General features: G+C 47.3%; 1 protein-coding gene across 8 annotated transcripts in view; it reads right to left on the reverse strand.

The window, feature by feature from the left end:
- The window catches only part of SIPA1L3 (signal induced proliferation associated 1 like 3), a 243193-nt gene that overhangs the window by 127270 nt on the left and 88181 nt on the right, over positions 1-27742 (reverse strand). For 4 of the 8 annotated variants that reach the window (XM_053604660.1, XM_053604653.1, XM_053604655.1 and 1 more), the window contains one exon: positions 22611-22682. The exons of 1 other annotated variant lie outside the window; for it this stretch is intronic. The gene's annotated coding sequence lies outside the window, so the exon portion shown is untranslated. Of the gene's footprint in view, positions 1-1564; positions 1646-21003; positions 21118-22610; positions 22683-27373; positions 27404-27742 lie in introns of those variants that run through there. 3 more of the 8 variants (XM_053604656.1, XM_053604657.1, XM_053604659.1) reach the window with 3 other exon arrangements.

The following is a 27742-nucleotide window of genomic DNA, read 5'->3' on the forward strand; positions in this document are numbered from 1 at the left end:
TTCTGCCCTTGGGGGCCAGGCCCAGCCCAGCGTGGCTAGTGGCTCAGGTTCTGCCTGTCCTCACCTGAGGATGGCTCAGGCTGAGGGGTTGGTAGCAGTGGGCCCACTAGGAATGCCATGGTCAAGAAGCCTCCCTGAGTGGGAAGGAGGGAGTGAGCTGACATACTCATAGCTGGGTCTTGTTATTCCAGGCGGCACCCAGCTGCGTACAGGCCCCCTGACCCAAAGCTGTGAGAGGTGGGCCCTGTGCAGAGCATGTGACACAAACCACTGAGCTCAAGTCTTCTAATCACCCTCTGAGGGGCTGCTATTATTGCTGTGACTTCAAAATAAGGAAATCAAGAGAGTCTACGAGAGAATGTAGAGAGAAGCTGGGGCTGGCTGACTCCAGAGTCTGCCCTTAATGACCACGCATGGGGCTACCCATTTAGAAGCACAAGCTGTCAAAAATGAGGGTAAAAATTGGCATTTAGGGAGCCAGAAGCCCAGGCTTGGAGACCTCCTTTATCGGTTCAATTTTTAGCAGCCCCTGCTTAGTATGCGCTGGCCTCGTTACCTACTGAACCCACACAGCATCCCTAGGAAGAGCCCGCTGTTCTTCCCCACTTTATAGAAGGGAACAGAGGCTCAGAGCAGCAAGTCACCTGTTTAAGATCACCCACAGAGGCAAAAGGCAGAAGTTGAGACTTGAACCCAGGTAAGTCGAACCTATGGCCACCATAAGTATTTTCATCTTTAAAAGGCACCTGTAAAGAGCCCTGAACACAATGGTCTAAGTAAATGCCCTCCCTCTATCCCTGGGTGATTTAAGACAGAAATTAGGCTTGTGCTCTGGAGGAGGGTTGCCTAGGGTCAAATTTCTGGCCCCAACATGTACCAGAAAGGTTAACATCAGATTGCCGGTGCATCCAGTGAGGCGATGCCACACAACACTCCTCAGAGGAAAGGACACATGATAAACATTCAGTACATCCTGACAACAATAACAGTGACAATAACAGCTCCTGCACACAGAGTGCACTCACACGGTGAGGGACAGAGAGCCACGGTCAAACACCCAAATGCCTGCAAGGCTCTGTTCACTGCTCTATCCCCAGCACCCAGAACGGTGTCGTGATCAGGGTGCGTTCTCCCTAAGTCTTTTTGAAGGTCTGGAAAAAAATCCCAAAACACAAATCAACGAGGCAATCGGTTAACCATCCAGCCAGATAACCAAATAGCTAACCAACTAGATATCAATCTACCAATTAACCAACTACCCCAATAGCCAACCAGCTAGGCAATAAGCCACTTAACCAGCCAACTAGTCTCAGGTTCCTGGATCTTCATTTCCTCTCCCATCTCTCTGTAGCTCTTCCCCATGTTTCTGCGTCCTTGTTTTGTCTTTCTGTACCCCAGCCCCCCACCTCTCTGTATCCCTGTTAAGATCCCTCCTGGCCCTGTCCTTGTCCCTCTGTCTCTCTCTTACTCTGTTTCTCTCTGTGTCTCTCACATATGTACACACACGGATGGCCACCGCCCTGTACATTCCTGGTCCCTGAGTCACAACCCCATGTTAACTCACCACTGAGGATGTGTCCCAGGCCAGGCAGCCTCTGCCTGGTCCCTCTGTTAACCTCCTCTCAGGTTCCAAGTTCCCACCATCCTTAGGGAAAGAGAGAAGCTAAGGAACTAAGATTATTTTAAAAAAAAAGAAAGAAAGTGAAGGCAAATACCAGGACATCTGCTAAATAAAGAGGCACCAGCACAGGAAGCATTGTTCTAGTTCCTTATTTCCCTGCATTCTAGGCAGAATTCACAAGTGCCTGGTCCAGTCTTACTCCCACCTTGAAGTGCAATCTTATAAGGGAAATGGTTACTTTAATCAGAGAACAAACTCAGAAATGCTAAGAAGCAGTAACTCAGAAGAATGGGACATTCTGTTTCACATTAAAAAAATTAGCTGGAGCACAGTGGCTCACACCTATAATCCTGACACTCTGGGAGGCCGAGGCAGGTAGATTGCTTGAGCTCTGGAACAGGGGTTTCAGACAAGCCTGAGCAAGACTGAGACTTGTCTCTACTAAAAATAGAAAAAGTAGTCAGGTGTGGTGGCACAGGCCTATAGTTCCAGCTACTGGGGAGGCTGAGGCAAGAGGACTGCCCAAGCCCAAGAGTTTGAGATTGCTGTGAGCTATGACATCACGGCATCCTATCCAGGGCAACAGAGTGAAACACTGTCTCAAAAACAAAACAAACAAAGAAAACAAAAAGAATTCTTCGCTAAGCTGCATATTTACATTTTATTCACTTGTCTGTATGTACAGGACATTTTACAATAACAAAGTTTTCTTTTGAGTTGTATAAATTTTTAGTGAGATTATATTCTTGCATTACAGGTCTAATTTTTTAAAATATACAAATGGATTTAAAAATCTCAATTGTTTCATTAGCCTCTTTTCATAGGTCTCTCTTATGATCCTGGCTTGAAATTCACTTTCTCTCCTACAAAAGGTTTCTATTCCCAGAACCGGCAGGGCCACTTCACCTGTATGAATGCAAACATCCCGGCAGGCTCAGGAAAGCACACTTCCTTCCAGCCCAGAAGGAGTTAGAAAGAGCAGGGCTACACTCATAGAGGCAGATTCTGGACAACTTGCCACACGACAGCTAGGGACAGGGGAGAAGGGACCTCTACCCACCTGAGAAATGCAGGAGGGCTCTTATCTTCCTTCCCAGGATGGGGAGAGGCAGGTGGAGCCAGGCTGCTCTTAGAAACACGTACATCTCAGCCTTGCCCCTCCAAGTAATGCCACAGAAGGCTCCAGAAGGGCTCCAATTTGAACCCTCAGCTCAGGCCTGAGGGACTTGCTGGCAGATGGTGAGGACCTGCTGTTCTGTTTGAACAACATCATAATCAAACATCCCGCCCTAGGACTACACACAGGACGAGGACCCAGGCTGGGCAGAGGAAGATGGGCTGGAAAGGGGAACTGGGCTCTTCAGGTGCTCAAATGAGCCCAGAACACTAGGAAATCAGTCACTCTCCCAGGACAACAAATTTTGGAGGAAAAAATGTTTACAGTTGGTGGAACCTTTCTAGAGGCAATTTGGCAACAGCTTTAAAAAATGTTCTCACCCTCTGAATAAGTAATGCTACTTCTGGGAATTAATCCCAAAGAAATAATTACAGATGAAGAAAAAAGTCCATTGGTTATAAAGCAAAAAAACCCCAAAATCAAACTAACCTCAATGACCAAAAACAGTAGGAACATGAGTAAATAAATTACTGCACATTCTTATGAAAGTAAATAAAATAGAACCTCTGTAAATTGACCACTCAATGGACTGTAACAAACTGGTCCACATACAGAGGTCGTCAACATAAGGAACCAGGCCTACGGTACTGACACGTACATGTGGTACATGTCTGGTCTATGAAAATTAGGTCAGCTTAAGGAGGTGGTCAACGGAGTAGGAAGGTGGTCGACTACAGAGGCTCTACTGAATCTATAGGTATATGCAAACACAGTCATAGAATAAAAAGACTGTGCAAAGAAATACTCTAAATTTAATGCTGGGACTACCAATAATTTTTGAAAATTTGTCCTTTCTGTCTTCCTGTATTTCTTTTTATTTGTTATTTTTGCTTTGGAGACAGAGTCTCACTCTGTTGCACTGGGTAGAGTGCTGTGGCATCATAGCTCACAGTAATCTCAAACTCTTGGGCTTAAGCAATTCTCTTGCCTCAGCCTCCTCAGTAGCTGGGACTACAGGTGCCCGCCACCACACCCGTCTAGTTTTTTTTATTTTTAGTAGACAGGGTCTTGCGTTTGCTCAGGCTGGTCTCTTGAACTCCTGAGCTCAAGCAATCCACCTGCCTTGGCCTCCCAGAGTGCTAGGATTACAGGCATGAGCTACCATGCCTGGCTTATCTTCCTATATTTTTTCAAATTACTTTCATGAATGTGTCTTCAAAATCAGGAGAGAAAAAAACTCAAACAAGTTTTCATTCATTTAATTAACCTCTGCTAAGCAGATGAATATTTCCTGAGATCCTACTGTGTAATAAATAGTAAAGCAGTGAATAAGCTGGCCCCCTTCTCTGCCCTTTGACTAGAGGGGAGACAATTATCAAGCACACACATCAGTATAGCAAGATAAGGAAAGGATAAACTGAAGAGGGAAACCAAGAAGCTGCTGAAGAGTGGGTGTCATGGAAGGGTGGTGTTTAATCCCTGAAGGATGAGATGACCAAGGAAAGGGGTGCTGCAGGGGGGACAGATGGATAACAGGGGTAAAGATCCCAAAGTGTTTAGGAATCTGGAGGTGACCTCCACAGCAGGTTTAGAGGGTCAGTGGCCTGATCAGCTACATGGACATAACGCATGTGATGAGGGCAGAAAGTCCCACTAGAAGGCTGGGGTAGCCATCCATGTTGGGGGCAAGAGCAGCCCGGACCAGACAAGGGTGCTGCTAATGCAGAGAGAAGGTCTGACTGTGCCTCACATTAGCAGGAGCTCCAAGGCATTCAGTCCTCAGCTGAGTACCTGGTGGGTACCGGGCACAGTGCCAAATGCTGGCCACAGAGATACAGCCCTCAGAGTGTTCCGACCACAAGAGGGGAGAGATGAGTAAGTGAGCCATTTAAGGGCAACAGCTTTGGGCTCTGACCATCACCTGGTAAGGTTGGGTTCTAGTTTAAGACAACTGGACTATTTCCCAAATAAAAGCCAGACTCAGTCCTCCTAATAGGTGGATTTATTTTAAAGTGCTTCCCATTTGGGTTTTCACAGACAAGTACTCCTTAGGGGACCCAAGGGCAGGCAGATAAGGAAATGGCACGAAGCAGTGGTGTTCTCTGACACGGAGAACCCAGGGCCACAACGTGAGAACGCTACACTTCCACTGTGGGCTGCTTTGGGGCCAGCCTCTTGGACTATATTGCTGGTTGTTAAGTAGAAATCACACTCTTCTCGAGAGAAGCCCAAATTCGTTGGGGCAATAGAATGCCCATCCAAAAAGCTTGCTTTCCCAGATTCCTTTGTAGCTATGGCTATGGGTCCAATTCCGGCCAAAAAGAGGTAAGTGGAAGTCTTCTGCGGGTGGAGGGATGGGACCTTTGGGCAATGCTCTTGCTTTGCTACTAAAAAGGAGTAGCCACAGCTAACACATCTTCTCCACCCTTCTGTGCCTGGAATGTGAATGCCCTAAGAGGAAGTGCAGCAGCCATCTTGGGAGCGTGAGGCTGAAAGCCACATGCCGAAGATGGCAAGGTGAGGGATTCAGAAGGAGTCCGCCATGATTATATCAATGTACACAGCTATGATTTAATAAATAAAAAAAGAAAAAAAAAAAAAAGGCGTCCACTCCTTGGGGTGGCCCTGTCCCAGTTTGCCTACACTCTCTTTCCTTCCTATGAGCAAAAGATCAACTGTTGCCTTATTGAAGCCAGTGCTTACTGGTTTTCTGTTATATGCAAAGTACAATTTTGACTGATGGATGCCCTGCCCAGATCCTCATTTTTTTTTTTTTTTTGTTGTAGAGACAGAGTTTCACTTTAGTGCCCTTGGTAGAGTGCCGTGGCATCACACAGCTCACAGCAACCTCCAGCTCCTGGGCTTAGGCAATTCTCCTGCCTCAGCCTCCCGAGTAGCTGGGACTACAGGTGCCTGCCACAATGCCCGGCTATTTTTTTGTTGCAGTTTGGCCGGGGCTGGGTTTGAATCCGCCACCCTCGGCATATGGGGCCAGCGCCCTGCTCACTGAGCCATAGGCGCCGCCCCAGATCCTCATTTTACAGAGAAGGAAAATGAAGTTCAGCAGGAGAGGTCATCAGGCCAAGGTCATACAGCCAGGAAGACAGAGGCTGACATGTAGCAATATAAGGGCATTTCATCTCTGCAAGCTTCAGCTTCCTTATCTGTATTTAACTCACAGAGTTACAGAAGAAACTTCTTTAATCATCCCTGTGGACTGCTCAGCACAGGTCCTGGGTGATGCTGGGGATACCTGCTGGCTGCTGTCACCACCAGCCTCTTATTGGTTTCTTGCCTATCAAATGGTGACCATTATCTGTCTGTACTTTAATGAGTCTGTGGTGAGATAAAATCTGAAAAAGAGCATGAAGTACTATGCAAGCAAATTTCCTTCTTTTTTTTTTTGAGACACAGTCTCACTCAGTTGCCTAGGGTAGAGTGCTACCATGGTGTTAGCCTAACTCACAGCAACCTCAAACTTCTGGGTTCAAGCAGTCCTCTTGCCTCAGCCTCCTGAGTAGCTGTGACTACCAGCTCCTGGGACTACAGGCACCTGCCATGATGCCCGGCTGATTTCTTCAATTTTTGGTTAGTAGATACGAGGTCTTGCACTTGCTCAGGCTGGTCTTGAACTCACGAGCTCAAGCGCTCCTCCTGCCATGGCCTCCCAGAGTGCTATGATTGCAGGCATGAGCCACTGCACCGGGCCCAAATGTTCATTCTTATCTTGGACTCAGCATACATAGCGCAGCAGTTGTAAGCATGGATTTTAAACTCGGGCTGCCTGGCTGTGAATCTGGCTCTGCTGTGTGACCTTGGACAAGTCCCTTAATCTCTGTGCCTCAGATGCTTCATTTGCAAAATGGAAATTACTAAAGTATCTCCTTCATAGGGCTGCTGTGAAGATTAAATGAGTTAATATGTAAAACTCTGGGGGCAGGGCCTGGAACAGACAACTGCCATGAAGTGTTAGCTGCTATTACTACTACAATTATATGGATTACATGGGGTACCACTCCCTAGATGTGTGGCCTTGGGCAAATGACTTAACTCTCTGATGCTAATAGCAGAACCTACCTCATAGGGTTATTATGAGAATCAGCCACCAGCTCTGGAAGGGAAACAGCACCACTCCCACCACCATGTGCCCCATGCCCAGCTGAGCATGTAGCTGCCCACTAAACGCCAGCTTGCACTGCTCAGTGGTGTGATGTTCCTCAGGCCTCTCTCATGGTCCAGGACACTGGTATCTCATGCAGAGGTGTGCCCAGAGAATACTCCATGATCCAGAACTCTCCAATGAAGCAGAGTGGCTCTGTCTGCTGGCACATGGTATCCTCAGGGGGATTTTAGGCCAGGGAATGACCCAGTCTCATAATCAGGAACAAGAGGCAGTGTCTGCTCTGAGTATGGCCTGGGGAAACTTTAAGTGGGTTCCTCCAGAAAAGGGAGAACTTAGTAACCACAGAGACCCATCCCAGGCAGCAGCAACCAGCAGCTGGTAGGCTGTGCCCAAAGAGCTCCCTCAGGTTGCCCTGGAAACTAAGGGACCATAGTGTCAGGGGCAGTGCTTTTCACTGAACAACGCAATCCTGACAGGCCATTTAAACCTTCTGGTTTGGCCAGGCGCAGGCCACTGTGTAATCCTAGCACTCTGGGAGGCTGAGGTAGGTGAATTGCTTGAGCTCAGGAGTTTGGGACCAGCCTGAGCAAGAGTAAGACTCTGTCTCTATTAAAAATAGGAAAACTAGCTGGGCATGATGGCGGGAGCCTGTAGTCCCAGCTATTTGGGAGGCTGAGGCAAAAAGACCGCTCAAGCCCAAGAGTTTGAGGTTGCTGTGAGCTATAGCACCACAGTACTCTACCCAGGGTAACAAGTAAGATGCTGTCTCAATCCATCAATAAACCTTCTGGTTTTCTCATCTATGTAAGTTCCCTCTGAAACAGGGAACTACATTTCCTAGGATTCCTGGTTAGGTTCAGCCGGCAGAGTGCAGTGGCAGAAGCCTGGAAGGTGGAGGTGGTGAGTAGGGGGCTTGGGGGTGGTCCTCCCTCCAGGGGCAGGAGGTGCCCTGGCTCTGTTAAGGGGCCCTCTCTGTGTGTCCCTTCAAGTCTGGTTGCTCATCTAGGGATCGCCTCTACTCCTCTTGGTTTCTCTGTTGCTCACCATTTATTTAACCAAATTCTTTGCATTGAATTCCCTCTGCCTAAAATACCCAGTGCTAATTCTGTCTCCCTGACTGATGCACTAGCCTTATCTGTGTCTTGGAGGCCCCTAAAAATCAAGGGAGAAGATATACCTGGGAGAGGGCCCCACAGGATTGTTTCATGGAAAAGTCCTCTCTTCCATGATGTACAGGTACATGGTGGGCCTGGAGTTTAGAGCCCCTAAACAAAATGATATGATGTGTGAGATTTGCTTCAAAATGATTCAAAGGCAAAGGAGTGCATAAAACAAGATTGGCCACGTGTTGCTGACTGTGGCATCTGGTGACAAGTCTACACATGTGGGCAATATATGCTCTTTTGACCTCTGTAAATATTTGAAAATTTCCATTACTAAATAAATCAAAACCACCAGTAAAAGAAATCAAGTCCCTATTTTATTGGTGAGCATACACCAGATTATAGTGGCAGAATCCTCTTTGAGAGCAATTTGTCAGTTCATTAAGTTAAAACCATGCAGGCTGGGCATGGTGGCTCAGGCCTGTAATCCCAGAACTCTGGGAGGCCAAGGTGGGTGGATTGCTTGAGCTCAGGAGTTTGAGAATATCCTGAGAAAGAGCGAGACCCCATCTCTACTAAAAACAGAAAAATTAGATAGGCATTGGGGTGGGTATGTGCAGTCCCAGCTATGCTGGAGGCTGAGGCAAGAGGATTGCTTGAGCCCAGGAGTTTGAGGTTACTGTGAACTATGATGCCATGGCGCTCTACCCAGGGTGACAGAGTAAGACTCTGTCTCAAAAAAAAAAAAAAGTTAAAACAACACACACCCACAGACCCAGTGATTCTAACACCTGTAGAAGTACTGGCCCACGTAGCAGACCTGCCTTGGCCAAAGTTCGCACTGCGTCGCTACTTGAGATAGAAGAAAAGAAGGCAACCTAAGAGTCCCTTGCTGAAGAACTAGTTCAATAGGCAGTGCCGTAGCTCAGTGGGTAGGGCGCCAGCCACAGACACTGGAGGCTGGCGAGTTCGAACCCGGCCCAGGTCAGCTAAAACAACGACAACTGCAACAACAACAAAAAAATAGCTGGGTGTTGTGGCGGGCATCTGTAGTCCCAGATACTTGGGAGGATGAGGCAAGAAAATCGCTTACAGTCAAGAGTTTGAGGTTGCCGTGAGCTGTGATGCCACAGCACTCTACCCAGGGCAACAGCTTGAGACTCTGTCTCAAAAAAAAAGAAAGGTGTGTGCCAAAATCGTCCTGAAGAAGCTCACCAATGAACAAAAGCAAAGGAGAGTCGAAGTTTGCCAAGACCTTTTGGAGAGGCAAGATGATGTCTGGGGGTGCGTTATCACTGGTGATGAAATGTGAGTGTACCAATACGACCCTGAAACAAAGGATCCTTCCATTCTTCCCCTACTCTAAAGTGTTTGTGGAGTGTCTGTAGCCATGTACTTATCCTTGTAAAATACATGTGGAGGATGAAGATGGAAACAATAACAAGAACCTATTCAGTGACAACAGAGGAGACATGCGTTTCCCCAACATCAGCTGAGCAGTCTCTGGCAGCCAGCCTCTCCTTGCACCCTCCCCTTTTTTTGTGGGGTTAAGTGAGGATGGAAGAGGCTGGAGGCAGAAACTGGACACAGTCATTATACTTCCTCAAAAGAAAACCACACTTCTTTGTTCTCAAATGCCACAAAATCTGTTGGGCCTGGCATAATTAGCTAACTCAGTGGGCCTTGCTTGGAGACTGAATTTAGAGGCCTTTTCCCAGTGGTGGTGGGAATTTGATTGTCTACTCAATTCCCACTTCCATCTTCTCAGCTCCTAGAGGATGAACCCCAGTTGGTCAAGGGCAATCAGGGCATGGCATTCCTCTGGAAATCTGACTGGCCTGGTTGGGGAGAGGAGCAGGTGACCTAAGCTGAACCAACTGCAGACTGAAAGGAAGTATTTATAACACAAGAGGAAGGGGGCTTTTCTCTCCAGATGCCTGTGGACAAGAAAACAAGTAGCCGGGTTATCACTGGATACCATTTTGGGACCAAAAGGCAATTCTAGAGGCCTTCGGAGGAAGCTGGAGCTGAGAACCTGAGTCCCTGACAGACATGTTGAACTGTTGATCCTGGGCAGCAAATGCCAACCCACCTGTGGGCTTCCAGAACAGAGTAAATGTCTTTACTATTTGGCCAGATGGTACCAAGCTTTTTGTTACTTTTAAATATTTAATAAAGGCATCCTGAGGCCCACAAACTCACCAGCTATTTTTTGATTGTTAAATGAGAAAATCTCTGCAAAAGGGAAATAAATAGGGCATCAGAAGCGAGAATAGGAAGGGCCAATTAATGCTAAGGTAAGGACAACGTTGATGGGTCTCAAGTTGCCTGTCCTGTCCATCCAGGGGCTACAGAAACAAGTCAGTTGTATCTCTACACACAAGGGCTCCAGAAACCCACAGCAGCAGGTTACTTTGTTTCCACATCCTTTACCCAAGCTGCAGCCAGTTTCCAGGTTCTGTTTCTCCTGATAATGGCAGGGGGCTAATCCCCAGCTGACTGGAGCAAAGGATGAGAGACAGGACCTGAAAGCCCAGCCTGGCTCTCCTACAGCTGCTCTGTTCCTGAATCAAAGGTCAGACTTTTGGATCTGGGCTACTGCTGAGATCTCTGAAACAGGTACATGGCCCGAGGACCTCAGCAAGGCGACCTCGCAGGCTGCAGTGCACTGTCACTCCTCTGCAACAAAGGGAAAGGCCACGTGAGACAAGGGGGGCGGCAAAGCAACTTACACGCTAGAGTCTGCCTGCCCCAGGCTTAATCACTGCTCTACCCACAGATCACCCTGTGTCTCTGGACAAGTGATTTCACTTGGACTGCCTCTCTTGTGAAGCGAAAGGAAGGAGGGATAGAGGATGAAGGGAAAAATAACGCAAATCTACTCAGTGAGACATCTTTGTCATTCATTCAACAAATATTTATTAAGCAGTTCCTCTATGCCAGGCACTACTCTAGATGCTCAGGATACAGCAACAAGTAAGACACACAATGAAATTCATACGATCAAATGGGAACTTACATGCTAAAGGGTAGAGACAGGCAATACGCAAGTAAACAAATCGATGGTGATAAGTGCTACGAAAAGAATAAACAGGGTGGTGTGATGAAAAGGGAAGTGGGGAGTGAGAGGAGTTGAATTAGCTGGCAGGAGGCACAGCGAGGTGTTGCGAAGTGAGATGGAGCCCAGGTTCAAATCCGGCCCCCCCCAATTCCCACCTGTGTGCTCAGGCAAGTGACCTGACTTCTCTGTGCCTCAGTTTCCTCACGTGTAAAACTGGAGAGTACCTACCTACCTCATAGGGTCTTGGGGAAGAGTAAGTGAGTAAACAATTCCCATGACATTTCTAGCAGCAAGGCCTAGATGGGGAGTCCCGTTGGTTCCAGGGTCTCTATGAGAACTTCTCAACCACTTGGTGGAGCTACTAAAAAGTGAGTTACAATGATGGGGGTTTCCTGAGACACAATGCACTCAAGTCCTTTGAAGGGAAGCCCCCTCTGTGAATAGTTAAAGCCCACCTTGTTCTGAGCAGGCCAAGTCATAGCTACAGCAAGAGAAGGGACAGCAAGGCCCTTCACTTGGCAGATGACACCTGGGCAGGTCATGGGACCAGAGGAGCTGCTCCGGGTACGGGGCCTCTACACATCATGAAAATCCAACACCATTCCCAGGCTGGAGAGGCGATGTGGGCCCCCAAAAGAGTCATTTCCTGAGTGATGCTTGGGAGACAAAGGTAATCAAGAAACTCTCTTCCTTAGCCCTCTCTGCTTCTCTCCAGGGCCTGGCCCATTAGAGGGAACTGAGAGAAACAGGGCCGTCAGCAGCCCCTGGCCTGAGAGGAAAGGAGGCCACCTTTGTGGGGAGCAGGATGGGGTCTGTTCTCTGAGAGGAAGGGCTCCCGTGTGATTGAGGCCTGGAGCATTTCTGAGGAAGAGGCAGGCTGTTGTGATCTGTTTTGTGGGCCACTTCAGCAAGCTGTTTCTTTCCTAGGGATTGATGAGTCTAGAACCAGGGCACCTTCTCCTTTATAAAAAGCTCCATTCAACCCTGCTGAGTGGCCAGATGACAGCACAGAGCTTCAAGGTGCTGCGCGGCGGGGAGGGCTGGAGTCTCTGACCCTGACCCTGGTTTGTAGCAATCGATACAAACTGTCCTAGGGAAGAAGGGAATCAGGACATGAGGCCTTGAAAGTGCACACCAGAGTAAAGAAAACAAAAGAAAACTGTTATTGCTTCGTTCCTTAAAATCCTCCTATGGCTCCCAGGGGCTGTGGGAAGAAAGCCCAAATCTATTCCCATGGCTCACCAGGCTGGGGATGACCAGACCTGCTGACCAAAACTTCCTTCCCCCTCCCCCTGCTCCGGTCACATGGGACTCTCAGCTCCCCCAGTGCACCAATACCTGCTCCATACCCTAGGGCCTTTGCATAGGTTCTTCTCCCCACCCCAGACACCCCAGCCTCTGGCCTCCCATGGGTGAGTTCCTTCCTCTTCATTCTTGAAATCAAGGCTCCAGGTGGCTTCATTAGAAAAGCCTCCTCTGACATTCCCACCCCCACCCCTAGAATAAGACCTCCCACCTCCCGCCTGTTACCCTTTTGCAAGGCACTCTGCACTTTTTCTTCCTAGTTTAATTACAACAGTTAAATTATGTGGTTATTTGAGTGATTATCTGACATCTCCCCCACTGGATGGTGAGGGCCATGAGGTCAGAAAAATTGTAACCAAAGTATTACTTTTAACCACTGCTCACATTTATTAAGCACATACTGTGTTTTACAGCAGTTCACTTGGACAGCAAGCCCTGTGAGGTCAATATTACTATTAACCCCATTTTGTGGATGGATGGGGATGCCATAGTAGTCCTGGCCAAGATACCAGGCACTCGGTAAATGGGTGGTGTGGGGGCACCCAGATGTCTGGGTTACAGTACCACTTATCCCTTCCCCCAACAAACACTGAGGACAAGAGTCTAAGTCCATGGAACACATTTCTGTCATACTCTATCTTCCAACTGCACCCAGAACCTGCCCTCTCCTTAACCTCTACTCTCCCTAATCTCTTGCCTAGACTATGGCACCCTCCTCCCCATTTTCACACTGGCTCCTATAATTCTTGTCCACCAAGGCAGGTTAGCAGAAGATCCTTGGGGCATGCAGAGTTGGAAGAAGCTTCTGCTCCCACCCCTGAGACTGTCCACAGCATCCCTAACTACCTAACTCCCTGCCAAACTCCTAAAAGTCTGGAGGAGGAGTTGATAGGGCTTGCCAACAGCATGGCTGCTCCAAAGAAGGAATGCTGAGCAGACAGGCAGACAGACAGACAGACACACACACACACACACACCTTCCGCTGACCATGGAAGGGACCTACTTTAAGGTGAAGGCAACATGACAGACAGCATAGCTGTGGGCAGCACAAACCTGGATTCCTCATTCCCTCATGCCATTGATGAGCTGGTATGTCACCAGCTCAGAAAGTGGACAAAGAACCCTCAGACTTGGAGTTGGGGGTCCATTCATTTCCTCACTGTTAAAGCCTGCTTGGGAGGAGTGTGGTTCTGTACCTGGGAGCCCAAAGCATCTAAATTATATAATCTCAATTCTACCCTATTTACAGGTCGGTAGGGTTTTTTTTTTTTTTTTTGTAGAGACAGAGTCTCACCTTATCGCCCTCGGTAGAGTGCCGTGGCGTCACACAGCTCACAGCAACCTCCAAATCCTTGGGCTTAGGCAATTCTCCTGCCTCAGCCTCCCGAGCAGCTGGGACTACAGGCGCCCGCCACAATGCCCGGCTATTTTTTTGTTGCAGTTTGGCCGGGGCTGGGTTTGAACCCGCCACCCTCGGCATATGGGGCCGGCGCCCTAACCGCTGAGCCACAGGCACCGCCCACGGTAGGGGTTTTTTTGCAGGGAAAACTATCATCCTTATTTGTTTTTCCTGCTTACTGTCTGTCTCCTGCTTCCAGCCAGCTCTGTAGGAACAGGGACATTTGTCTGTCTCATTCAATGCCGAAACACTGCCTCCCAAAGAGCAGGAACCCAGCATTTGCTGAAAGACTGATTGTGCTTGTTTCATTCTTTTAACAGCTCCAAAAGGCAGGTGTAGCAAGTACAAACTCCTCCCCACAGTCATGCAGGCCTTCCTCCAGGTCCTCCAGAGGCCAGTTCCTTCTCATGTCCGGATCTTCACTGATGCTGTTACCTGTACTGGGACCTCTGTCCCCAGTCCTTACCTAAACTCACTGAAGGTCTGTTCATTTCTTAGGGCTCGTCCCAAATGCCAGTCCTTGTGACAGATGTCTCTTGACCTCTCCAAACATGTCAGAGCCCTGAGACCTGCTGTCACAGACCTCGGGGTTCCTCCATCAGGGCGCTCCATGAGGAAGTAATTACATGGGTGTTGCTGTGACTACTTACACTGTGTTTCCTCCACTCAACCATGAGCTCCAGGAAGGCAGGGACCTCTTTTTATAATATTTCCAGAGCCCTGAGAAGACCTGGCATACAGTAGGTACTAAATAAACGCCATACCTGCCGATGGTGGGCATGATTTACTGCTCATCAAACACCAGCTGCTCCCATGTTTCCTTGCAGCCCCCTATAGTTAGGCAGGACCAAGGACTAGCTCCAGGTGTGAGCAGGCTTGTGCCTGTTCCTTCTGGGCATCCTAGTGCTTCTGTGCAAACTTCTGATTCTTGTCTCCTCTTATGGTGTCCCTAGAGGCTGTGGGTTTTATCTGGGGAACTTCAGGACAGGGGAACCCCCATCAGCCTGGGTCAAGCTCCCCCAACCCCCCCCACCTCAATCTAACAAATAAGAAATGGACATTTATTGTGTCCAAGCTCCAAGATTCAGGGCTAATTTGTTACTGCGGCAGAAATTTGCCCATCACTGGCATTCCTGCAAATGAATGAAGGCAGCTAGAAGCGGAGACGCTGCAATCACAGACTGGGAGGTACAGAGCAGGCAGTGGCCTCCAGCTGCCAGTACTGAACCTCAGTGAAAGGGTTTGGGGGAGAGGGATGGAATAAATACTCCTGGGGAATTGCCATTTTCAATTCCTGCTGGGGCAGATGAAAGGACTCAGAAGCCCCGCTCCCTCCAGACAGGGCCTGCCTCAGCAGAAGCCCTCATCAAACACAGCTCCTTAGGGATCACAGCCAAATCCCAGCCCCTGGGGACAGGGGAGGAGGCTGCTCAGAAGCCAGCAACACCCTGGAAAACCCTATTAGCTGGAAGAAGCTGAAACAGCAAGGCTGCATGAAGGGCCTGGGTTAATTCAGGCTGACAACCTTCCCTCAGAATCACCCACTGGGGCTCTGCCCTCCCAGCTCCATTCCAGAGAATAAATCACACAGTCAGGTCTAATTTAGGACTTGGTTGATGGGCTGAGCAGACCATCCATGCGTTCTGGCCACAGAGGTCAAGGGCAGCCTAAGCTCCTGAGGCTAGTGCTGAAAGGCCCAGGATGGGGTGGGGAACCTTCTGGATCCTTGAGTGCGACCTTTTGACCGACTCCAAATTTTACAGAACAAATCCTTTCAATAAAGGGATTTGTTCTGTGAAGTTTGGATTTGGTTGAAGGGCGCATTTTGGGATCTAGTGGCCACATGTGGCCCCAAGGCCAGGGGTTCCCCCCTTTCCACGAAATTCCTGGCCCAGGCCTCAGCTGCATGAGTCATGATCCCTAAACCCTGTCCTGCTGCAGCCTATGCTAGCTCAGGCTGGGCACAGGGTAAACCCTCACGTTTAGTGAGTAAATAATCACAACAGCAGCAGCTAACGCTTATTATCTTAGATTCTGTGACTAAGCTACCTAAACTTCAATGGAGTAAGAGAGTGAGAGCGAATGAACGTAAGCTGCCACCACCACCATCATCATCTCTTCCTCCTCCTCATCTCATCTATCAAGTGACTACTTTGTGCCAGGCACCGTCCTAGGTACTTGAAATTCATAATCACAAGATTTTACGAAGAAGATTTCAGTGGCAGTCACAACAACAAGAACAAAAATAAACAAGCAGGACTTAACTAAACTGAAAAGCTTCTGCACAGCTAAGGAGACAACAACTAAAGCAAACAGACAACTTTCAGAATGGGAAAAGATATTTGCATATTACAAATCTGACAAAGGATTGATAACTAGAATCTACACAGAACTCAAATTAATCAACAGAAAAAGAGCAAACAATCCTGTCACTGGGCAAAACTCCTGAACAGAACCTTCTCTGAGGAAGACAGACGAAGGGCTAACAAACATGAAAAGATGCTCATCATCCCTAATCATCAGAGAAATACATATCAAAACCAACCTGTGATATCACCTAACCCCACTGAGAATAGCCCATATTATGAAGTCCCAATGCTGCAGATGCTGGCACGGATGTGGAGAGAAGGGAACACTTTTACACTGTTGGTTGGACTGCAAACTAATACAGTCTCTTTGGAAAGAAGTATGGAAAATCCTCAAAGAACTCAAATTAGACCTCCCATTTGATCCTGCAATCTCATTACTAGGGATCTACCCAGAAGAAAAAAAGTAATTTTATCATAAGGATATTTGTGCTAGATTGTTCACTGCAGCTCAGTTTATAATCTCCAAGATGTGGGAACAACTTAAAAGCTCACCAACCCAGGAATGAATTAACAAACTGTGGTAAAAAGATGGCGACATTACATCTTTGTTAATAACCTGGATAGCGTTGAAGCACATTCTTCCTAGTAAAGTGTCACAAGAATGGAAATGCAAGTATCCAATGTACTCAATACTAATACGAAGCCAGCAGATGATATAATACATGCCCACACAAGAGAAAAACTCAATTGAATTCCAGTTGTGGGGAGGGGAAAGAAGGGAGGGGGATTTGTGTGCTCCTAATTAATGGGCACAATGTAGGGGTATACGGCACACCTCTTGGGTGTGGGGCACAACTACAAGAAGGACTCTACCTAACAAATGCAAACATTGTAATCTCATTGTTTGTATCCTCAGATTAAACTGAAATAAAAAAAAATTCATAATCTCATTTTTAATCCTCAAAACAACTTTTAAGAGAAAATGGAAGGTCCCAGAGCCAAGCTCCCCAATTAGGACTAGTCAGTGGCTCAGCTAAGACAAAATCCCAGGTCAGCTGGACTCAGGAGCCCAAGCTCTTGGCCACCATCTCAACACACTTTTGATTTTGTCTTCCTTGGGAAGTTTGCATTGAAAGCCTGTAATAGTAATAGTAATAGTCAGGGGACTCCTCTGGGGTCCTGTGGCTTCTCCTATAAGAACTCTCATACAGGGTTGCTAACCTGTAGAACTTTCCCATCATGTTGCATATCCAGGTAAGCCTACTGCCAGCAGAGCACTAGGAACATGGCATGTGCCTAGTCCATTCTGAGTAGGTGGATGGGTGGATGGATGGATGGATGGATGGATGGAAACCCAATCCAAAGCTTTCATTTTAGAGAGGAAGGCAACAGAGATTCTAAGAATTGTAGAGAGTTTCCCTGAAGAAGGAGGAAGCAGAGAAGAAGGCAGACATGGCTCTTTAAATCTCTATTCCACCTCTGTGAGAAAGATGAGTCAATTAGGCTTTCTCCCCTAAAGGCCACAAGGTGCCCAGCTGTCAGATTGTTTTGAGTAAACCATGATTAAGCCAGCACATATTCCTAAGTAATGGTCATTAATGTCTAATTTGGAGCCACTGTTGTTCTGGCTAGTAACAACCCTAGGCTAGTTGTTGCTTTCTGCCTAGGGTGGGGAAGAAGCTTCCTATGCTAGTTCTCCTGCCCCCATGAGCTGTATGAAGGCAGATGTCCCCATGGCTGCTCTCTGCCTGCTGCAAGTTGAATAAAGGGGATGTCACAGTGTCCCCCTGTTCCTTGATTCTTTCTAAGTTTGTCCGAATCCAGTGTGAACCTTTTTGGCCTCCATTGGCACTATACTCTCCAAAGCCCAAACAGTGCTTCCAGGAGCCCCCTGATCCCTAGGCTGGGCCAGACACCACCTGGGTTCCCACAGTCCCTGGGCTTCCCCCATCACAGCCATGACCATTCTGGACTGTCATCATCTAAGAGCCTTTTTCACTGACAAGGGGTCCTATGAGTACAGGGCCCACCCAGCTCTATGGGGACAGGCACAGAGGAGTCGAATCAACCAGCAGGATTCCAGAGCAATAAGGCTGGAAGCCTCATTCTGAGAATAACTAAAAGCACAGGTACAGTTTGTTTGGAAAAGGGGAGGCCAGGAGCAGCTTCCTCAGCCATTTTCAGGCCCTGAAGGGCTGCCTGGAAGATGTGTGGCTTGTGCTGCTCACCAGGGCGGGACCAGGGCCAGAGGGAGGCAGTTACACAGAAGCAGGAGTGATTCATAAGAAAAGCTTTTAATGATCACAATTTCCCAAAAGCAAAATATGCAGCCCTGTTCTTCCCCTGCTGGAAGAATTGAGTGTAGCTAGCCAGAGAGAAGCTCAGGGCCCCAGCCACTCTCTGGACCTTTTATGAGGCAACAAAGTGGAGTGGCTAAAAGCAAGGGTGTTGCAGACAGGCTGCAAAGGCTCCCGCCTAGCTCCTCATCATTACTGTGGAGGTCACAGCAGTGACATCACAGGGTAGTTGTAAGGACTGGACGAGATCAAGCTCATAAAGTGCTTACAGTGGGGCCTGGCACAGTCAGCACCATTACTGTTAATTATTGCTTCCCATTCCCTACGGAGCCAGACACTGTTGGCTGCCTAGCCGAAATGACACTCCCAAATCACTTTTTTTCTGGCCTCCTCCTCAGGAAAGGCTGAAAAGTTAAATGAAAATTTCCTGCTTCCTAGGAGCTAGGGGAGGCTATGCAACACACTTCTGGCCAGTGAGATACAAGTGGAATCTTCTAGGGCATTCTGGGACCACTTAAGCAGTCTAGACTAAAACACAAATGTCACTGGAGGTGATCCTTCACTTTCTGTTTTGCTTGGAGGGGTGGCAGCAACTATGTGACCACAAGGAAAAAGGCCAAGGGAATCAGGCTCCAGCAGTGACACTAGCCAGCCACAGAGCTAATGCGGGCAGCCAAGCACCTCCAGGTTTGCCGCCATAAGGGAGAGAAATCAATCAACCCTCATGTGTTCAAGCTGCCATGAGCTGGGTTTTCTGTTCTTGAAGCTAGAAGCATTCCAGGCCAGTGCAGCCACCATGAGACAAATGGCTCAAGACACCTGCCCATGGTAACTGTCTGCCAACCTCAGCTCAGACCCACGTCTCAGACCCCCAACTAGAGGAAAGAGTGGAAAGCTGAGCCGATGTGCTGTTTTCCAAACCCCAGCTTTGTGTTCTACCCATCCTTTCAGCTGCAGTTACATCCCATCTGAACAGTTATTTACTAAATATTTTCTTTAAATTAACTCATTTTTAAACTTAAATATATATATATATTTTTTTCAGTAGAACCTCCATAGCTGACCACCTCCTTAAGTTGACCTAATTTTCATCGACCAGACATGCACCACATGTACGTGTCAATGCAGTAGGCCTGTTCCTTATGTTGACTACCTCTGTATGTAGACCAGTTTGGTACAGTCTCTTGGGTCATCAACTTACTGTGCTTAAAAAGGAATCTACATCACCACTAAAAAAGAAAAATTGGTATCTTTTGCTAAAAGGAAAGGTAACTTAAAAAAATATAACTCAATGAAAACAAAATATAGGCTCGGTGTTTGTAGCTCAAGTGGCTAGAGCGCCAGCCACATACACCAGAGCTGGCAGGTTCAAATCCAGCCGGGGCCTGCCAAACGATGACAACTACAACCAAAAAATAGCTGGGTGTTGTGGCGGGCGCCTGCAGTCCCAGCTACTTGGGAGGCTGAGGCAAGAGAATCGCATAAGCCCAGGACTTGGAGGTTTCTGTGAGCCGTGATATCACTGCACTCTACCCAGGGCGACAGCTTGAGGCTCTGTCTCAAAAAGAAAAAAAAGAAAGAAAAAGAAAAGGAAAGGAAAGAAAACAAAATATAGTCATCCATGTACCACCAAAAATTACCTGATGTAGCATAATGTGAGTTAAATGGACTAGTAAAAACTCCTCATTTTCCTTTTCTACTGGGGGAAAAATATCAGAAAATCTTCCAATGTTTGGCATTTCCACAGGGCAACAAGGGTCTACAGCTGAGTAGGGAACGCATTTTCTTATTTAGCATGATTCCCAAAACCCTGTTCAGAAGTGAGCTGATTCGACTGCGTTCTCCCAGTGGGCTGGGGAAAGAAGTAGGCCAGGCCCCGCCTGGTTCCCACCTCTGTTCAGGGCCTCCTCAGGCTTTCCCAGATTACCTTGTCTAAAATTTCCCCTGATGACTCCCAGGCCCCTTCCAGACTTTACTCATCTCTGTACATTCTATAGTACTTATCCCCATCAACTTAGCCTATATTCGCTTTTAATCTATTTATTGTTTTATCCCCGGTAGAACTGTCAGTTCCCTTAAGGAAAAGATTTTATCTGTTTTATTCATTCCTGAATCCCCAGAGCCTGGAACCTAATAATAGGTACTCAAATGATATTTGTTGAGTGAAGGAAAAGAAACAAATGAATCAAATGAATGAACTAATGAAACCTCATCTCCTTTCTCTTTCCTTAAGGCTCTGGTTACCATGTAGGGAAAATTCTGGTCCTGTAATTTGAGGGGCAAGGCTACAAATTCACTTGGGATTTAGGACCTTTCACTACATTACAAAGGAATGTGATAGATTAAAATAAATGTTTATAAGTCTATATAATACATATCAACTCAATAAAGAAAGAAATGAGAGGGAAGGGATAGGTCTTTCTTACAGAGGAATTCTAATTAATAAAATGCAGAAGGAGTGAGGGACATACAAAAACCACCATTAGGGAAATTCACATGCCACAGTAATAACTGTTGCAGGCAAGAGCCAGCCACCAATGGATGCTAAAATTAGTAAGCGGAAATTTGAGGAAAAGCAGGATATTAGCAAAGCATCTCCCCCAAGATATTTATTAATTACAAAGGAAAGACAGCAATTTCACAGTGGAGAAACATGGCAGGCACTACCTTAATCCAGTGACCCAGGTGAACATTACCAGGACATCATGTACTCCACGTGGTGCATGGACATCATGTACTCCACGTGGTGCCTTGAGGAGGGAATGTCACCTCTGTGGGGTACTTCCAAATAACACATAAACACAACTGAGTCACAAGAAAACATCAGACAAGCCCAAATTGAGACTTTCTACAAAATAACAGCATAGTCCCCTTTCACAGTGTCAAGGTCATGAAAAACAAAGAAAGACAGAGGCATTGTCATAGACTGGAGGAGATTAAGGAGCTATGACAACTGAACGTAGTGTGTGACTCTGCACCTGGTCTTGGAACAGAAAAAGGACAATGGTGAAAACATTGGTGAAATCTGCTCAAAGTCTGTAACTTAGTTAATAATATTGGACCAGTATTAAATTCCTGGTTTTGATCACTATGTTACAGTTATACAGTATGGCAACATTAGGAGAAGCTGGGGGAGGGGTAGGTATGTGAACTCTCATTTCACAACTTTTTTATAACTAATGTTACTCCAAAATAAAAAAGTTAATAAAGAATTGTGCTAACAAGCAACTTTTGACAAAAGTCTGGCCCTAGACACTGTCCCACAAACAAGCTCTAAGTACCTGGGCAGAGTGGTGATGCTTATGTGTATGAGTTGTAAATTTAAGATGAAGGAACATGAGACCCAATAAACAGATGACAGAGAAGTTCCATCCAGATTCACTTGGTTCCCACAGCTTGACTGACCAGTCTCTACAACTCAGCTAGCTCCACTTCCTGTGTCCAGTCTGGATGCCAGAATCCTGTTTTTCTACTTCCCACACTGTTCCAGTCTCTTCCTCAAGAAGCACACAACACTCCCTCCCATGAACCCCACTAACAAAAGTTGGGGTCCTCATTTAGAAATGCCTCATTGCACTCTGCAACGACATACGTCTGCAGCCTGCACCACAGCTTAGAAAACATCCTAGTGAAACTAAAGAGGATGTTCATGAGCCAAAAAACCCCAGAAACCTAAATAGAACATGTATAAAACCCATATATTACAGGGAAGTATTTACCGTCGGTACATATTTTAATTATGTGTAAATACCCACACTCTATTTTTAACCTACAGAGAGACCAGCACAGTCCCACAGCAAGGGGTGGGGCTGTTCTGCACCGTGATTGTGACGGCACTTTCACAACTACACACATTTGTCTGAACTCAAAGAACTCTACACCACAGAATGGATTTTACTCTATGTGAATTTAAAAAATTGAATTAAAAAGGAATGTATGCTTACGAACAAAGACCAACTGGGCACGGTAGGAAGCACGCTGCAGAAGCACCCACACAGCATGGTTCTTTTTTCTTATACAGCAAACTCAAATAATAAATGTGTCTATAAATAAGAGGAAGGTTCATGTACGGGAAGAGGCCTGGCCAGAAATCCACCCAATGAATGGCAGTAATTACCTCTGAGGGAAGATGTTAGGTTTGTGGGTGGTGGGAGGGATAATGGAGGAAACTTTCATTTTCCCCTTGGTATGCTTGTGTAACTTTTTTAAATAAAAAAGATGCTTATGTGTATGAGTTGTAAATTTAAGTAAACAAACAGCCATGCTGTACCTACCCTCAGTTCCTTCTGGATTCTAGTGCTCCTCGAGGGTCCCAGAAGAGTGGATGGGTATCAATGGTTATGCATCTACACAGAGGGAAAAAGAGGTTATACCTTTGGCCAACTTGAGCCTTCCTGCTGCAAAACCATCTGTCGTTCACATACTTACTCCCTCAACAAGTATTCATGGAACACTTGCTATGTGCCTGGCTCTGAGACTACACCAGGGGCCCAGACAAGGTTGCTGCTGTCCTCTGGGAGCTGACGTCCTAGCAGGGGAGGAGGACAGTGAACACGTCCTCAATACCAAGTCAGGTGGGGCGGAGCCTGATGGAAGCCAAGCAGGGGAGGATGCAGTGACAGGGCGCCACTTTACACAGAAGGCCTCTAAGGAGAGGACAGAGACCTGAGTATGACAGACCACAAACTGTGTGACTATCTGCGAAAGCGCCTTCCTGAGCAGGGAGCCCACGTGGAGCGTCCCAGGCACGGCCAGCAGGCCCATGTGGCTGGCAGAGGGTGAGGGTAGGGTCGGTGGAGGAGATGGGGGCATATGGAGGGCTGCTGTAAAAGGACATTTCCTCAGACAACTATGAACAGAAGAATGACAGAGAAATAGAACCTGTCCTGATTTGGAAGTTCATATTAGGCGTTTGTGTTTCTGTACATTTGGTATGGTTGTTTATACTGAAATGATATTCCATGGATGAACGAATGTGTCCAGGCTGAGGGAGTACTGTTTGTACTGTTCGCCAGCACATTCCAGAGCCAGCACAGGCCAGGCCCTAAGTTGGATGAGATGTGAGAGGATGGCCTAGAGCCACTCCATAGGAATGGCCATTAACTAATGACTCTCCCTCCAGATGTGCCTGCCCTGTCCTAGCAGAAACATGCTGGTTCATTTCACTCCCCCAATTATCCTAAGAAGTAGATACTATTATTACTTTCATGTTACAGATGAAGAAACTGAGGCACACAGTGGGTTGGAGCCCCGTCACTAAGGTAGCACGGTTAGTCAAAAGCATACTCACCTATAGTCCCAGCTACTCAGGAGGCTGAGGCGGGAGCAACCATCAAGCTCAGGAGCTTGAGATCAGCCTGGGCAACACAGCAAGACCCATGTCTATAAAAAGCATTCTACATACAACCAGGATATGAACCCAGCAGCCTGGCTCCTGGCCACTTGGCTAGACCATACCATTAGAACAGTCAACAAAAGGCAGGCTCACTGCCCCTCTGCCCCACTTCCCCTATAATCTAACATCTAAGTCCTACCCAAATGCCAAGACCAAGCTCAAATGCCAGTTAGCTCCTCCAGGAAGCCTTCTAGGAAAGAAAACTAGCAAGAATGATCCTCTTAGCTTCCACCCTTCAAGGGTCCATGGACCCAAGATTAAGAACTCCCAACGCAGACCTGAGAGAGGGTAATGGCAAAGCGGGTTCCAAGAGAAGACAATCGGGAGTATGGGGCAGATTCAGCTTCTTGAACTTAGTATGGGAAAGGTCCTGAGCATTGGCTGTTTTGGACCACCCTGCAGCCACATCCTGGGTCAGCCACCTGAACCTCCCCTTTCCCACTCAGCCCATGGGATTCCTGGAGGAAATGACCCCACTCATGATTTGGATGTGAGGGTGGGACTGGTCATATGATCGAGGCCTAGCCCCTAAAGCCACTGCACCACCTTCCCTACTCCTGGCTTAGAGATGGCCCAGGGTGATCTGGGCACCACAGCCAAGATGATCAGAGTGAGTAAACACCAGTCTCAAGATATATACTGGGACTATAGGGGAAAAGAAGGTTCCCCTGGGGCTGCTAAGCTGATCCCATCTATTCGTAGAGCTGCCAGGGGCTGCCTCAAAGCCTTCCCTTAGAATAAAACCTATACAGAGGAATGCAGAGATAGGAACAAGGTCCCAGCAACTTCATGAGGCCCTGGATCCAGCTGTGCCTGAAGCCATTAGAAGGAGAATCTCCCAGACCATGTGTCCATGTGTTTCCTCTTGTACTTAAGCAAATTGACCTGAATTTCTATTTGTTAAACAACCAAATGACTCTCAACTAACACAGAAAGGCGGAGGTAAAAGCTGTTCCTGATGACTCCCTTAGCTCACTACTAGACCCTTTAGGGAAGTACAAAATAAAATTAGGAACAGCAAATACAGAAAAACATGTGCTTTAAAAACACTCAGAAATGGCCTCTTGGACAGTTGCTATCCCTAAGATGGCATACGAAGCCCTAACCATTTTGCTTTTCAAGATACATCGCAGGGCAGGAAGGAACCAGAAGCACCCAGAACATTTTCCTTTATTACCAGACTTCTCATTTTAAAAATTCCTAGGATGATCAGAAAGCCCCTGCAATAAAGCTCTTGTAAAATTTTAATAGCTGCCTTTTAAAGAGCAATGGAAATTGCTTTTCAGCCACTAATTTTTTTCTTTCTTTCTCTAAAGTGATGCATGTGGCTTTTTTTTTTTTTTCTTTTAAGACAGTCTTACTCTGTCACCTTGGGTAGAGTACTGTGGCATCATCATAGCTCACAGCAACCTCAAACTCCTGAGCTCAAGAGATCCTCTTGCCTCAGCCTCCCAAAGAGCTGGGACTACAGGCACCCACCACAAAACCCCGCTAATTTTTCTATTTTTAGTAAAGATGGGGTCTCACTCTTGCTCAGGCTGGTCTCAAACTGCTGAGCTCAAGAGATCCTCCTGCCTCGGCCTCCCAGAGTGCTAGGATTACAGGCGGATCAGCAGCTATGTGCAGTGGTGCCAAGTCTCTCTGGGCTAGGACCTTACTTCCTGCTTACTGGAGGAAGCTGTGAATGTCCATTAGTCTGAGTTCCCTCACACAGCAGAGAGGAAAGTGCCAAGGGCTTATGGAAATGGCAGCAAAGGAGGGATTACAGGGCCAAGAATTCAACCAAGATCCCAGATATCCCAGAGCCCCCGTTCATACACCTAGGATGTGTATGAAGATGAACTTGGAGTTGCCTCCACAATCCTAGCACACCCATGCCCACAGCCCATCTGCCACCCAGGTTGCACTCACAGGCTGGGCATCTCATTTCCCACAGGTTTATACTAAGAAGAGCCCCTAGGAGGAGACAATGAGAGGCAACGGGATGTGCTGACCTGACTCCTCACTTGAAAGTTTCCTCCCCTCAGCCAAAGGGATTGGCTCTGAGAGAGACACATGATCCAAGCAGGGCCAATCAGAGCCTGCCCTGGAAATTTTGCTACAATTACTAGGAGAAAGAGGTGGGATGTGAGGCAGCTGAGGTCTTCCTTGTAATCCCAAGGGATGAGGGCAGAGAATAAAGTCAAAGCTGAGAAAGGCAGAGCCCAGAAGTGAAGAGGAGTGCATTCCTACACTTGATCTTAGCCAAGAGAAGCCATAGGGGTGAATTCCTGATAAGAATACTGGAGTGGTGACTTGTCAGGCCCAGCTTGGGGATTTTCAGGTCTCCAAACCATTAACTTACCTTGGCAATTTAAGCTAGTTTGAGTTGGGGATATTGATTCTGTCACTCACAATAGAACAGGAAAGAATCTCAGAATTCAGCACAGCACTCCTTCATGTTTGGGTGAACATGACCCTTCAGTTCTTTTTTTGGTTGAGGGGGACGGCGAGCCTCAAGCTGTCATCCTGGGTAAAGTCCTATGGCATCACAGCTCACAGCAACCTCTAACTCCTGGCTTAAGTGATTCTCTTGCCTTAGCCTCCCAAGTAGCTGGGACTACAGGCACCTGCCACAATGCCCGGCCATTTTTTGGTTGTAGTTGTTACTGTGGTTTGGCAGGCCTGGGCTGGATTCAAACCCGCCAGCTCTGGTGTATGTGGCTGGCGCCTTAGCTGCTTGAGCTACAGGCGCCAAGCCAACCCTTCTAAGAAGCTGACAAAACAAAACTATTCCCTGTCTCCACAGGAAAAGAATTTTAAAACCAACATAAAATACTGCATGGATGTCTCTGAAGCCATCCGCAAGAAAAATGGGTAAAGAACACCTTTATCTAGTGGACGCCCTGTCCACTGGTAGGAAAGGAAATGGGGTTTGGAATGCTTAAATGACTTGTCTGGGGACCCACAGCCAGCTGGGGAGCAGCACGGGACTCCCCTAAAGTTTCATGAGGTTTCACTTTGAGCTCTCCTAAGTACAGTCCTTGGGGAGATTGCAGAGGGTAAAAGGAGGCAGCACCCTGAGAGGAGGAAACTTTCAGGCTGGGAGTCTAGGTCTCCACACCCCCATTTCACCCACAGCAGCACCACCTTTCTCTGCTTTATAAAATGGGCTTTCAGAGAAGTGCCCAACAAAAGTCCCACAGCTCCATAATCAACATACTGAAAACCAATGTCTTTTATTACATTTCAGAGTACTTGCATGTTAATGACCTTCGTTTTGCTCCTCACTGAAAGCCTATGGAGCAGGCAGGCATCATAACCATGGCTCTGGGTGAGGTGTTTCAGCCAGGGTGCTACTCTCCTGACCCCAAGGCCAGTCAGCACTGCTGTGCTTTCCATTCCTGTGCTTCTGCCCCTGAATTTTCTACCCCACCCTCAGATTTCCACCTCAGTTCATATGGAAAGGATCATCCACTCACACCTCTCCACTCCCCCTGACTTGGTCTCCCCCAAGGAAGAAGAGGTGGCTAGTCTATGTGGTCAGAGATTGTGACAGCTGCTGGCACCTGCTGGGACCAGGCCTACCAGCTCTTTTCTTTCCCTGTGCCCAGAGATGCCAGGAGGTTCTCTTACGTTTCTGTCTTACAGCAGAATACACACCCTGGGTGGTGTCCACATAGCCTTTAAGATGGGCTGGCCACATGCATTCTCTCTTTACCAAGTGGTAGTGGAGGACAGGTAGGCCTCTCTTCTCTGTGCCACCAGCTGTGTATGTGGCTGATCTAGAAATTAAGATTTGAGGTGAAGGATAACTAAACCCACTGGGACTTTAAGCTGCATTCTCCTTACTGGACTCTCAGAGCTTCATGTTGGGACATCGGGGACTTGCTCACCTACTAATAAAGTGGTTCAATCATCCTTCCTTGAAATAATATACCCATTATACCCATCTCTATCCTGTCTTTGAAATACTGACTTAGGAAAGTATCTTTTCATTCCACTGCCTCTACCCTACATCCCAACAAAGAA

The sequence above is a fragment of the Nycticebus coucang genome, chromosome 10 (assembly GCF_027406575.1).
Source record: "Nycticebus coucang isolate mNycCou1 chromosome 10, mNycCou1.pri, whole genome shotgun sequence".
NCBI lineage: Eukaryota > Metazoa > Chordata > Mammalia > Primates > Lorisidae > Nycticebus > Nycticebus coucang.